The sequence below is a fragment of the Halichoerus grypus genome, chromosome 6 (genome assembly GCF_964656455.1).
Source record: "Halichoerus grypus chromosome 6, mHalGry1.hap1.1, whole genome shotgun sequence".
Classification (NCBI taxonomy): domain Eukaryota; kingdom Metazoa; phylum Chordata; class Mammalia; order Carnivora; family Phocidae; genus Halichoerus; species Halichoerus grypus.
In genome coordinates, this window is record NC_135717.1 from 169,566,080 (window position 1) to 169,576,194 (window position 10,115).

At 47.5% G+C, this 10,115-nt stretch overlaps 1 pseudogene; it reads left to right on the plus strand.

Moving 5' to 3' along the window:
- Positions 1-7,258: 7,258 nt before the first annotated feature.
- On the plus strand, positions 7,259-7,353 carry LOC118527036 (U6 spliceosomal RNA; annotated as a pseudogene).
- The last annotated feature ends 2,762 nt before the right edge of the window (positions 7,354-10,115 follow it).

Here is a 10,115-nt window from a genome sequence, read left to right on the forward strand (position 1 = left end):
GCTGCTGACATTCCTTGGCTCGTCGCTGCATCACTCCAATATTTACTTTTGCCTTCCCCTGACTTACCTCCTGCTTCTTTCTAATAAGGACCTTTGTGATGACATTGGGCTCACCCGAATAATTGAGGATTATCTCCTCATCTCAACATCCCTACCTTAATCATATCCGCAAAGTCCCTTTTACCCTAGGGTAACATATTATACAGCGTATGTAAGGTATCATATTCATGGGTTCTGAGGATTAGAATGTGGACATCCTTGGGTGGCTGGGGCATATGCAGCCTACCACAAAAGGTATGTATAGGATGCTTTGGGAGTCTAAATGTATTAGAGTTCTCCAGAGAAGCAGAACCATTAGGGTGTATACAGAAATACATTAAGAGGAGATTTGTTATAGGAATTGGCTCATGTGGTTATGAAGGTCAAGAAGTCTGCAAACTGGAGAACCAGGGAAGCTGGTAGCGTAGGGCCCAAGAATGAGGAGGCGGGTGTTAGTGCCCTGATTGGAAAGGCAGAGAACCAGGGCAGGAGAAGATAGATGTCCCAGCTCGAGAAGATAAAGAATTCACCATTCCTCTGCCTTTTTGTTCTGTTCAGGCCCACAATGGATACAAGATAACAGGGCACATTGGCAAGGATGGCTTATGGATTCAAATGCTAATCTCTTCTGGAAACACTCTCACGGACGCACCAGAAATAATCTTTACCAGCTATCTGGGCATCTCAGAGCCCAGCAAGCTGACAAATCAAATGAACCATCATACTAGATAAGGGAGCAGCCCACTACCTGGAGGAGAGGAGGCTGGGAGGGCTTCTCAGAGGTGGGGTCATTTGACTGGGGCCTTGGAAGCTGAAGACGAATTTGCCTGCAAGTGAAGAATGAGAAAGGCAGCCCAGGTAGAGGGGTCAGCCGGAGCTTTAAGGAGAGGAAGTCCCTTCCACCTCGAATCCTTCCACCTCTCACAGATCATCTTTTTTTTTAAAGATTTTATTTATTTACCTGAGAGAGAAAGAGAGAGAGAGAGAGCATGAGCAAGGCAGGGAGGGGCAGAGGGAGAGGGAGAAGCAGACTCCCCACTGAGCGGGTAGCCCAATGTGGGGCTCGATCCCAGGACCCCAGGATCATGACCTGAGCAGAAGGCGGACGCCCAACCATCTGAGGCACTGAGGGTGCCTCACAGATCATCTCTATTCTATGAGAGAAAGTTCCCTGTACCTCTTCCACAGTCTGTCCTTCTGAGATTTGGTCCAACACCAAAAGGGAGAAGTTTAATCTCCTGGACTGTGCGAGTTGCTGCCCAGAGAGAGGGCATTTCAGTTATAGCCTGTGCTACAAAACACCATCATTTGGTGGCTTCATACACAAGAATCTATTTTTCATGATTCTGTGGGTTGCCTGGGCTCAGCTGGGCAGTTTTATGTGTGTTTTGTTTTGTTTTTACCTGGTCTTGCTTCGGGTCCTTCATGGGGTTGCAATCAGAGACATGGCCAGAGTTGACTCACATGTCAGGGGGCTTAGTCCTGGGTATTGGCTGGGCCTCGCTCTCCTCGTGGCCTCCCACGATTCAGCAGTCCAGTGCAGGCTTCCTTACAGGGCTGCCAGAGCCATATGAGGAGGTGAAGAACACTGCAAGGCCTCCTGAGGCCCAGCCTTGGAAGTTACACAACTCGGCACGCTGTCAGTCAGATTTGGCAGGATTCAAGGCCCTGGAGATTCCTGCTTCCCTGTGCCCCCTCCCCCGGCCCCTGTGCTGGTCCTGCATAACCCCCTCCCCTGAATGAGGATGGCACTTGCAATGAGCTGGATTTTTCTCCCATGATCAGGTTAAGTGAAAAGGTAAGGGCTTTTGCGATGTGATTAAGATCCCTAACCAGCGGACTTTGAGTTCATCAAAGGGAGTCCTTGATCTGATACTCTTTTCACAGCACTTCTGACACCCAGTGTGTGGGTTTGCTCCTCACACTGACAACCGGATTTTCAGCTCTCTAGACACCAACTGGATGTCCAATGTTTTGGTCCAATTGACACCTTAGCATCCGGAGTTAGCACAGATCCCGCAAGACTCCCCACTTCAGGCACTGATAGCGAGTCTGGATTACTCAGACTTTTGACGGGGCAGCTGTACATTGAGGGTTCCTACAACCCTCTCCTCAGTTTTCATCATTTGATGAAACTTAGAATTGGAAAAAAATATCTTTAGCTCCTGTCTCTCTGAAGATCGATCCAAGTTCACTTCCCAGAGTGGACCATCCCCTCCCTGATGCCAAAAGGCAGTGCTTTGAGCTCAGAGCCACAGGCCATAGGCCTTCCAGTCCCAGAGGGCTGGACTGGGGGATACAATACAGTGGAGGTATCATCTTATGTGCATTTAACTCAACACAGCCAAATCTATGTATTTGTTGCCATCATTTAAAAACAGAAAACATTCTACAGATGTGTTCCTTACTATGTTCCGCAATACTACCCATTATATGTTTGTTTCAGGTAGTCAATGACTTAGCAGGGATGCGCTTCCATGAGGATGCTAAGGGAGTGGGTGAAACAGGACAGTAAAGGAGAGAAGCCAAGCAGAGAACAGAGGGGGTCATCTCAGATGCTGTCAGGAGTGGCTGGCCCAGCCTGATCCTGCAGGGGAGCTCTGGAATGAAAGCCACTCCTCCATACTTGTCCCCCACCTCCAGGCACTGGCTAAAGGCTGCAGGGAGAAGGTGTCAGGAGGGCAGATGTCAATTTCCAGGCACTTCTTGCTTTCTACCTCAGTGTGCAAAGTGGCTTTAGTATCCTGGGGAGGTCAGAAGGAGAGGCGCAGGTGCTGGTTGTTGGAAGGAAAAGCACATGGCACCTAGGTCTCTGGGTGGGGGGGGGGAGTGAGGATTTGACAAAGGGGATCCCCCCCCCCCCGGGGATCTAGGTAGCCCGCAGATATCGCTGTGAAGGGCTGAGCTACAATACCATGTATATTTCACTTTACGGGCTCTGCAAACTCCAAGCTTATTCCCACCCCAGGGCCTTGACACTTGCTTTTCCCTTGGCCTGGAACACTCACATTTTCTCCTGATGGGCACATGTCTTGTTTCCTCACTTCTTTCAAGCTCTGCTCAAATTTCACTTCTGCAGAAAGGTATGCTCTGACCTCCTTATCTAAAGTAGTGCCTGTCATTCTCTATTCCCTTAGTCACCTTGTTGTTTCTCCCTGGCCTTTAACACTATCTGATGTGATATTAACCATAGAGCTAGTACCTCACTAGACTCCAAACTCCACGGGGACGGGGATTTTGCCCATCTGGGGCATTTTATCTCCAGCGCTAGGTCAGGGCCCTGCACATAGTAGGTGTTCAATAAATATGTTTTGGATACATAAACAGACCATTGAAAGGGCTTTCAAGAGTAACTTTTCAAGAGTAATGTTTATATAACATATACAGGGCTACAGACCCAGCAAACACTCACTGGGTACCCCCTTGATGGGCTTTGGGAATGCAAGGATGGAAAGGATGGGATTTGTGTCCTCTAGGTACTGAGGTGCAGGGAGGGATGAAGGCGCAAACAGGTGCAGTTTGAACTGTGCAACTTTTAGTTGTCAACCTCTCTGCGCCTCAGTGTTCTTCATCTGTAAAATGGGGGTAATCATTCCTATCTTGCAGGTTTACTGTGCAAATAACGAGATAACACATGTATGTCACCTGGAACTCTGTTGGGCACATAGTAGGTCTGTGAGAGTGGGAGTGGAAGTATGTATATGCCCCAGGCTGGCTCATAGCTAAAGGGCAATGGACACACACACACAGTGTATATACTTACATGTTTTTCTTCCACTGAAACTCAGTTTATTTTGTCAACTCTAGAAATCGAATCTGTGTTGGTCAGAGAGAACACCAAACACTTTATATAGTGCTCATCATCTGTCAGGGACTCTTCCAAGTGCTTGATACACGATATTAACTGACTTAAACCTCAAAACAATCTTAGTGGCCAGATACTAGTACTATTCCACCTCACTGTTGCAGATGCTGGGTTTCTATCCAAACATGAGAGATGCAGAGCTGAGCTGAACAAAGCGTAAGTTCTAGTCCATCAGACACCCTCTATTTCCTCCTACTACCCCATGAGCTCTGCCATGTGATGTAATTTGACTTTCGAAACCGGACCAAAAAAGCTGAAGACATGCAGTCAGGTGACGATATAAGTCTCAAGGAATTGAAACATGTATAGTTCTTTCTGAAAGATCGTGCCGCAAACTTCTGTGCCCCCAAAGAAAAACTAACTATTTTTAGAAAGAGGGCAGTAGAGTCTTTTGGAAATATGCCTGAATACGGTCATAATTGGGCAAGGGACACAGGGAACTCCAATTTTGGCAGAGCGATCTTTTGGAAATGCAGTTCTGACCAAGTCATCCCTCTGTTTAAGACTCTTCAACACAGGAAGGAGCCAAAATATCAACAGGGAAAAAACCCTCACGGTAGCCAGTTGCTGTCTCTAGAAGGAAACCCAAGTTCTTTCTCTTGGTGGAGGGGCCCCTCCTGCTGGTCTCTGCTCCCTTCCCTCCATCCTGCACAACCCTTCCTTTGGTCTGTCCACTGTTTCCTGAATAGTCCCTATTTTTTTTTTACACCTTTGCACCTTTGGTTCACCTGGGAAGCACCTACATATCTTTCAAAACTCAGTTCTGGGGAGTCCTTCTATATGAACCCATATCTGGCCTTCCAGGTAGAACTAGCCAGCCTTCGTTTGCCCCATTTGAGGATTTGCAGAGTTTCAAGAACACAGGAGACTTCTGTTTGGTCCCTCGTCAAATCCGGTAAAGCCTGAGCTCTCTGAGGGCAGGGACCTTCCTGACACTGGGTAGTCAGTCACCTGATACCTACTGGGCACCAACTATGAGCCTAGCACCTAGGTGCTGGGAATGTGGCAGAGAAAAGACAGACAGACCCCTGCCCTCAAGAAGCCTAGATTCTTATGAGGGTACCAGACAGACAATAAGCACACAGGACGAGGAGATGATTTATCAGGCCAGAGTTGTGTCATAAAAAGACTAAATCAGGTCACAGGGTAGAGAGGAACAGAGTGTGCGGGTGGGGTGCTCAGCTAGGGTGGTCAAGGCAGGCCTTTTGAAGAGCCACATCTAAGTAAGACCTGATGAGGAAAAGGGGGCAGCTGCATAGATCTGGGAGAGGTGCTTTCCAAACAGAAGAAGCAGCAAGTGCAAAGGCCCCGAGGTAGGGACACACTTGGCATATCTGAGGGAGAGAAGGAAGACAGTGGGGCTGGAATGGAGTGGTTAGAAGGCTGAGGTTTTTGAGGAAGGCAGGGACTCCACATGCAGACCTTACAGCCATGAAGGAGAGATCGGTCTTTGTTCTGAGTGCAGCAAGGAAGCTCCAGGAGAAAACTCATTGCAAGAGGAAAAAGGACCCATCACAGTGAGCTTGCCACAGAGGCAAAGCCTTGCTTGGGTTGTTGGTGAGGTCCCGAGTGCCAAGTGGTGGCCGCTTCTCAAATCTGCCACCACCCAGCCTCCTCGACGTACATCCAGGGAGGCAGAGGCTACAAATAGACATGGAAAGAGCTATCTCTAGAATCTCCAAGCCTGGGTACCCTCCAACAGAAAGGCGGACAAGGGGGAGGAAACCGTTCCCCCGTTATGCTACTTAGTTTGGGCAAATGTTAAGCTTCTGTACAAAGATACCCCAAAATACAATGATTTGTTTCTCTCTTGGATAGCAATCTGGCTTGTGGAGGCTGGTGGCTCCCAGCAAGGTCACAGAACTGTTGTGGGGGAGGGTCAAGGCCACGGTTGGGGGGAACTGACTCCTAAGCAATTACAAATAAAATCAGGAATGATTCTGGCTCATGTGAGCCCCGGGGGCCCTGATGACCCCTCCCTCTTCTAGAGAATGCAAAACAGATGAGAAGAGCCTTCTCTTTTATCTCCCAGCAGACTGCAGCCAGCTCTGTGCAAACTTGTCCTCTTCCTGCTCTTCCTGTTATGCTGGGAAACTTTTTCAAATACTTCTCAGTTGTTGGGGAAGGGGGGGTGTTAATTTCCCAGATTCTTTTTCGAGGCAAGGAGCGGTTGGGGCAATGGGACAGGTGGATGCCAGGTGGCTGCATCTGAGAGGGGGTGAGGCAAGGGGCTGGTGCTTCTTTTGGTTCTATTCTGTCAGCTCTGTCAAGCAGTGTGGTCCCTGCCCGGGCGGGCGCAGTGGGCCAGCACGGGGGCCAGAGAAGCGGGGCTGCTGACCGCCTGCTCTCCCAGATCCTGGCCTCAGTCCCCTGCTTCTGCTCACAGTGAGGACCAGCCTGGACGTGAGCCTCTCTAGTGTCACATCACCTTTGTCTCCTTCCCTGGGGTCCTGAGGGAGTCCTTAGGATGAGTGATAATAAAGATCAAAATCTTACTGTGACATGGCAGTTCTGGGACTGTCTGAAAACATAAACTTCTAGGGGTTAATTAGAAAGAATTCTTCTAATGGATTCGTTGAGTTCTGCCTCCAAGATGCATGGACAGCTGAGAACGTGCCAGAGAGTGCCGTGCCAGCCAAGCAGCCCAGATCCCGTGGGAGGGGAGTGGGTCCCCAGGGCTTGGGGACACACGTGGGCCTCCCAGACATTGCCGAGAGGGGTTTTCCAGTGGTGTGGTGTTCTCAGGTGAGCAGGCAGGCCACAACCTGAGGACAAAAGAGTTATGTCAGCCTGATTATGTAGTTATTTTATTTTATTTTTTTAAAAGATTTTATTTATTTGACAGAGAGAGCATTCAAGAAAGCACAAGCAGGGGGAGCAGCAGAGGGAGAGGGAGAAGCAGACTCCCCGCTGAGCAGGGAGCCCAGTGCTGGATCCCAGGACCCTGGGATCATGACCTGAGCTGAAGACAGACGCTTAATTCACTGAGCCGCCCAGGCGCCCCTGATCTTCATGTTCTGAGCCATGGAGGGAGCAGGATCCTTGGCACAACCCCAGCCCCCGACTCTGGGACACGTCTGCACATTGCTGCTTCTCACACCAAGATGGGCCATCCCTCTGGGGAACACTGTGAGCCACACCCTTAGTCCCATAAGGGCTGGGGACACTTCTGTCTTCCAGGTTCTGTGTGACCCGTGGCTGGTGATGGGTGCATACTGCCTGAAGAGTCGTGACCCGTGCCCAGTTCCTGTGTGAATTGAAGGGGGCTGGGAGGTCAGCCCAGGGGCCTGCTGGGAATTTGTCCTATTCTTGGCCCCAAACAGACAGAAATGAGAGGTGACAAGACTGTTTCCAGCTCGCTTCGGCAGCACATACACTAACATTGGAACGATACAGAGAAGATTAGCATGGCCCCTGAGCATATTTTTTTTTTTTTTAAGACTTTATTTGACAGAGAGAGACACAGCGAGAGAGGGAACGCAAGCAGGGGGAGTGGGAGAGGGAGAAGCAGGCTTCCCGCCGAGCAGGGAGCCCGACGTGGGGCTCGATCCCAGGACCCTGGGATCATGACCTGAGCCAAAGGCAGACGCTTAAAGACTGAGCCACCCCGGTGCCTCCCCCCACCCCCAGCATATTCTTGCTTCTTGGTACTGTTGGAAGCAGCTCCTGGGCTGTTCCCTCCCTACCTGGGGGCCTTACCCTCCATGAGGGCTTTTCTCTCCACGGGTGGGCCCTTAGGCTCCCCTCCGATTGGGAGGCTGTCCAAAGCTTATTTCTAAATTAAACTGTCTTATCCCTCAAAAAAAAAAGACTGTCCCAAATAATCTCAAACCCATACACACATATAAACATTAATGTGAATATTTTTTGATGCCCTTAAAAGTAGTTTTTGTGGGTAACAGACGGGAGCTACGCTTGTGGTAAGCATGGCAGAACGTATAGAGTCGTCAAACTGCTGTGTTGTCACCTGAAACTTATGTCACATTGTGTGTCAACTATATTTCAATTAAAAAAGTATTTTATTTTATTAAAGATTTTATTCATTTATTTGAGAGAGAGAGAGCACATGGGGGCACGTGTGAGTTGGGAAGAGGGGCAGAGGGAGAGGGAGAAGCAGACTCCCCGCAGAGCAGGGAGCCCGATGTGGGGCTCAATCCCAGGACCCTGAGATCATGACCTGAGGCGGAGGCAGACGCTTAACCGACTGAGCCACCCAGGCACCCCAAAAAAGTATTTTAAAAAGTAATTTTTATGTGCAGAGAAGATTATTTAGGGGTTTGCTTAGGTTTTAAAAATTACTATTCAATTTGTTACAGTTATACATAAAGAGAAAAATCCTAGTTCGTCCTTAAGCTCTTAATTGCAGCTTAAATAATTTATTATTTTAATTATAGGTCTAGCAAATTTTAGCAATCACTTCTCGGGAGGCTTTGGATCAATTTTGGTCTCATTTGCAAACATAAACTCCTGTAAATTTTTCCTATTGCATTATCCATCACATATAGTATATTTTCTCAACTTCCTAAGTATAATTAGCTGACAAATTTTGTCAAGTAACTTAAGTGATTTTTATAAGTTTAACACATTTAGATTATAGATACGGTGTCTTTGAAGTTTGATGAGCTGTCCCAGTATAATGTATGAAAGAGTAAAATCTTGGGCGCCTGGGTGGCTCAGTTGGTTAAGCGACTGCCTTCGGCTCAGGTCATGATCCTGGAGTCCCGGGATCGAGTCCCACACCGGGCTCCCTGCTCAGCAGGGAGTCTGCTTCTCCCTCTGACCCTCCTCCCTCTCATGCTCTCTGTCTCTCATTCTCTCCCTCGCAAATAAATAAAATCTTAAAAAAAAAAAAAAAAAAGTTCATTTAAAAAAAAAAAGAAAGAGTAAAATCTTAAGTTCAGATCAATCATTCAATTATATATTTTATTTATTTATTTATTTATTTATTTATTTATTTTTAAAGATTTTATTTATTTTATTAGAGAGAGAGCATGCACGCACGTGTGTGAGGGGGTTGGAGGGGCTGAGGGGGTAGAGCAGAAGGAGACAAGCAGATTCCCTGCTGAGCGGGAAGCCCAACATGGGGCTGGATCCCAGGACCCTGAGATCATGACCTGAGCCAGGTGCCCCTATTTATTTATTTATTTTTTTAGTAATCTCTATCCCCACTGTGGGGCTCAAACTCATGACCTCGAGATCAACAGTTGCACACTCCTCTGACTGAGCCAGCCAGGAGCCCCTCAATTATGTATTTTATTTTTTTTATTTTTTATTTTTTTAAAGATTTTATTTATTTGACAGAGAGAGACACAGCGAGAGAGGGAACACAAGCAGGGGGAGTGGGAGAGGGAGAAGCAGGCTTCCCGCCGAGCAGGGAGCCCGATGGGGGGCTCGATCCCAGGACCCTGGGATCATGACCTGAGCCAAAGGCAGACGCTTAACGACTGAGCCACCCAGGCGCCCCTCAATTATGTATTTTAAATTGGAATCACAAGGTAATCTGTTATTCTAATAACCCAAGTTCACACTAACATTATAAGGCTATAATAGCAAAACCACGTTAACATACAAATATTAACACTTCGGTATTTGTTCTTTTTACATTTCTGTAAGTCGTCCTGGGGAGTAAAAAGTACTTACTCACTAGGGAAATCATCAGGTCATTTGAGCAATTTTTGAGGCTACTTACTCAACTGTTTGATGTTGCATAATGACCCGAGATCTATATGCTGGGTCCTCGTCCATGACCCTGATGGAAGGACTATGTGTAGATGCTTATCTCAAGACCTACTGTGTGGGGTCATCTCAGAGCTCTTATGACTGCTTTGGTCCATATCCTTGGAACTGAGTCCTATCATTACCCAATTCTTCCCTCTGTTGATGGAAATCTGCAAACTTCGTTTCCAAATCATTGATTGGATTTTGTATTTCTTTGCCTCTTAAGATGTTTAAATGTCTAAAGACCTTTGAACTTTATGACATAGCTAGCTAATGTTTATTGAAGGCCTGCTATGTGCCCAGGATCATTCTACATGCTTTTCATTCATTCATTCATTTATTCAATTGTAACAACTCGCAAACTAGGTGCTGTTATTTTTCCCATTTTACAGATAAAGGAACTGAAGCACAGTGAGATTAGGTCATTTGTCCAGGGTCATGTGGGCAGTCATAATAGTCATAATAGCTGTCAATCTCAGGACTTTCTGAATGC